This window comes from Alexandromys fortis, unplaced genomic scaffold (genome assembly GCF_014885135.2).
Source record: "Alexandromys fortis isolate MF-2015 unplaced genomic scaffold, M_Fortis_MF-2015_v1.1 scaffold_255, whole genome shotgun sequence".
Classification (NCBI taxonomy): domain Eukaryota; kingdom Metazoa; phylum Chordata; class Mammalia; order Rodentia; family Cricetidae; genus Alexandromys; species Alexandromys fortis.
Window position 1 is genome coordinate 1,177,525 of NW_026068158.1, and position 4,515 is coordinate 1,182,039.

The 4,515-nt window shown below is 40.8% G+C and overlaps 1 pseudogene; it reads right to left on the minus strand.

Moving 5' to 3' along the window:
- Nucleotides 1-201: 201 nt before the first annotated feature.
- Nucleotides 202-1,011, minus strand: LOC126491720 (high mobility group protein B1-like; annotated as a pseudogene).
- Between the last annotated feature and the right edge of the window lie 3,504 nt (nucleotides 1,012-4,515).

A 4,515-nucleotide genomic window follows, 5' to 3' on the forward strand; every position in this document is an offset into this window, starting at 1 on the left:
AAGGTTAGTGGCTTTTGAAAATATCACCAGGACAGGGCTATCTAAAGACATATTTAGTGGTGTGTTAACTATACAAAAAAAGATTTTAAAAAAATCTTACAGTCTTACATTTCAAGTTTTTTCTTTAAAAGGAGTGAGTTGTGTATGGAGGGGGGTTAAATGCTATATAGACAAGAAAAAAAAAACTGAGCTAGAACCAACTTATTCATCATCATCTTCTTCCTCATCTTTGTCTTCCTCTTATTCCTCTTCATCCTCTTTGTCCTCCTCATCATCTTTGCCTTCCTTTTTCTTGCTCTTTCCCGCCTTGACCACCCCCATTTTTGCTGCATTGGGTTTTCCTTTAGCTCTATAAGCAGCAATATCCTTTTCGTACTTCTCCTTCAGCTTGGCAGCCTTCTTTCCGTCGGGCTGCTTGTCATCTGCAGCAGTGTTGTTCACATCTCTCCCAGTTTCTCTGCAACGTCACCAATGGATAAACCAGGGTGTTCTCCTTTGATTTTGGGGTGATACTCAGAACAGAACAAGAAAAGGCCGAAGGAGGCATTTTCGGATAAATTGGGGTCCTTGAACTTCTTTTTGGTCTCCCCTTTGGGGGGATGTAGGTTTTCATTTCTCTTTCATATCAAGCCTTGTCAGCCTTGGCCATGTCTTCAGATTTCCCCTTTTCTTTAGTAGACATGGTCTTTCTGAGCACTTTTTTTTTTTTTTTTTTTTTTTTTGGTTTTTCGAGACAGGGTTTCTCTGTAGTTTTGGAGCCCTGTCCTGGAACTCTCTCTGTAGACCAGGCTGGTCTCGAACTCATAGAGATCCACCTGCCTCTGCCTCCCGAGTGCTGGGATTAAAGGTGTGCGCCACCACCGCCTGGCTCTCTGAGCACTTCTTGGAGAACTCTGAGAAGTTGACAGAAGCATCTGGGTGCTTCTTTTTGTGTTCCTCCCGGAAAGTTTGCACAAAGAATGCATATGAGGACATTTTGCCTCTCGGCTTCTTAGGATCTCCTTTGCCCATGTTTAGTTGATTTTCGTCTGCAAGGCACAGAGTCGCCTAGTGCCCGCCTGGCTCTCGCTTGTCCCAGCACTGTCTCTATCCCAGCACTGTCTCTATGCAGCTCAATGTACTACAATGGCTGTCTTGGAAAATATCTTTACTAACCACTTAATTCACTCCAAAAAACATACAAACAACTCAGGAAATTAGTCATCAAAAGAATAATCCAATGAAAATATATGTTACAGACCTAAACTAAAAACTCCCAACAGATGAACTTAATGCTCAAACATAACATCCTTTAACCATTAGAGAAATGCATATCAAAACTCTGAGAGTCCATCTTATCACTGTAAGAATTACCAAGATTAAAAACACCTATGACAATTTATGCTGAAGAGAATGTGAGGTAAACTCCCCCACTGTTAGAAAGGCAAACTGGCATAGCCACTTTGGATCTCAGTATGGGAATTTCTCAAAATTAAGCTAAGTGTTTAATAAAGGGACTTTTGTTTTCTCCACTCCCAAAAAGCCACTCTGCAGCTTCATTTAGGGAGCTGACAAAATCTCTGTAGGGTTTCTCCGGGCCTTGTCTAATCATTGCCAGGGAGGTGGTGGCAGACCCCTTAGGGGTAGTCTTGCCAAGCCCTCAGGCCTGCTTGCTGAATCTTAGCCCAGAGAAAAGCAGGCTTGAACTTCAATTGTATTATAAGGAGTTTTTCCTAACTGTTTTTGCAAGGTCCAATGTTCAGAAGATCATTTTTTTTATTACATTGTGCTAGCTCCCTACAATTTTCTGTAAATTCGGTCCTCCATGGAACATAATCTGCTCCTGTAAGTGTGACAAGCGTCAAACGATTCCAGTCATTGTGGGTTAACCATTTGTCACTGCACCTCTCTAATCATGTGAAGGGTAAAGGAGCAGTGGTTCCATAATTAGCAACAGTGGCCTTTGATTTTTCCAAATACCATAAACTTAAGTTTTTATATCATTGTAGGGGGGCTTTTAAACCCTTGTCCTCAGAGGCTGAACCATACTTGGAATTATTTTCCTCCTCCGAGACAAAATCAGGAGCGTTAGCATCCTCCCTAGGGGACCTTCCAGGTCAGTGTATTGTAGATTCCTCCTCCTGACCCCTTTCTTCAAAATTTTTGATGTTTGGCTATGGGTGATTGGGAAAGTTATGACTGGTCTAGATTGAGGAGAGCCTTTTTTGAAGGAACTCTCTTGATTAATGATTTTTGGATGAACGAAATCAGCCAATTTTCTGTTTATCTTCTTAAGTTCCCTCATTAACTGCAGCTCCTTCTGCTGCTCAGCCCAAAGTTTCTGAAGGGCAGAGACTTCAGATAAAACTTCTCATTGCCTGCCTGACTGGAGAATTTTAAGGGTTAGAATCATCGTCTATGACTGGAGCACAGAAGGGCAGTGAATAAGGTGGATGGCAGAAAATAGGGAGGGAATTTAAAGGACATTTTTGCTTAACATTGAGAAGTGCAGAGGCAGCAGGCAGGGCCGCAGAGAGTACCAAGGAGGCAATTGCATCCATCCCTCTTAAGGATGGCAGGTCAGGATTATGGTATTTTGCCATCTTTCTTTTCAAAGAGGCCTTCTCCACAGATATTAAGGTATCAGAACGATCTTTTAAATCAGGGTATGGTTGGATTTTAGATGATTTGGACTATAATTGGGGCACAATATGATCAGAGGTAGATTTTAGAGGGACAGTCTCCTCATCAGATAGATCAATGACAACAGATGGGCAATGGGAGGATGGCTGCAAGGCTGCTCTAGACAGAGGCTGGGAGGCTTCTTTAAGATTCATCTTCCCCTCAGTAATTAAATTTACAAATATCTGGATGATGATTATAAACCCTAATTCCTCATGTTGTGGGGGACTCCTTGAGTCCCCGAAAAAACAAATCCTATTTACCAACTGCTTGTCCCATGGTATAGTGTGGAATCCTCCGAAACTGACTCATGGTTGGGTGGTCCGTGGAGATTCTTGCTGAGCTGGTGCTTAGGTGCTGGCTGCAGTGGCTCAATGACTGAAGACAGGCCTGTCCTCTGGGTGTAGGGGTGTTCCTCAAACCTCCTTGGTTTTCACAGGTCCCTGTTTAGGCACTATTTGTCCCGACTAGCAGGACACAAATTGGGTACCTAGACCCTGGAGGAGAAAAATGGAGGGACAAGAGACAAGACAAAATAGACAGCAAGTCTGTATTCTGATCAAGCTGCAAATTTTATTTTTTCTCAGGAGCATTATATGGCAAAAGGGCAGGGGAGTGGGTAGGTTGCTATGCAACTGTTCTAACTGGAATGTCAGGTCTGGAGATATCCCTAGCTGACAGGAAGAAATGGAAATACAGAGGGTCTGTAAATGTTAACTAAAAGGGGGAATGCTAATTACTTCTGGGGCCTGGGACCTGCAGGTTTTCAGGCCTTCTTACCTTACAAGGATACATAAGGAGCTGTTGGATTATTTCCTGGACCCGGAATTTGCCCTACAGAGGCTTCTGAATAAAATTTAAAGGTGCAGAGCAACTGAGGAAGGCACCAAAAATCACCCTCTAGCTTAAACACACATACACATAAATGTGCATACACCATATATGTGTGTATGTGTGTGTATGTGTGAATGTGTGTATGTTTATAGTATTATTTTATTTAATTTTGTGTATACAAGTGTTTATGGTATATACCTTATACTTGTACACACAAAATTAAAACCCTTCACAGAACAGACTAGAAAAGTAGTTTTGAGAATGTTAGATAGATGAAGTTTTAAAAAGTAGTCTTTTCCTCTGTATTAAAGTTTAATACAACATGTAAGCACTCCTCCCACTATGATTATGCCTGCACAGAGAAGGAAATATTGGAAACTCATGACATATTATTGAAGAAATCAAACAGAAAATCAAATAAAGTTCTTGGTTGCTGCTTCCATGATTTATCCATTTATGAATCTCTAATTTAAAGATTTATTTTTATTTTTTGTGAGTAGGTGTTTTGTTTACATCTATGACTGTGCACTCATGTGCATACTACTCATGGAATTCAGAAGACGACATCAGATCATTTTGAGATGAAGTCACAGTTGGATTCAACCTTCAGTCATCTATCAACAAGTGTTCTTAACCATTGAGCCTTCTCTCCAGCCCCATGAGTTTATGCTTAAAGACATTTTTGTTAATAATTTTTTTGTGTGTGTGTGTGTATGGAAAACTTCTAATTTTTTGTTTGCAAAGATTTTCCTTAAAATGACTTTTGAATACTATTATTAAATGAGAAAAAGAAGTCTTTTTATTATGTTTATTGAGCTATATGATTTTCTCCACTGCCCTCCCTTCCTCCTCTCCCCTATTCTACTCTTTCCCATAACCCTCAGACTCCCAATTCACTGAGGAAATCTTGTCTTTTTCACCTTCCTATGTAGATCCATGTATGTCTCTCATAAGGTCCTCTTTGTTGTCTAGGTTCTCTGGGATTTTGGACTGTAGGCTGGTTTTTCTTGGCTTTATGTC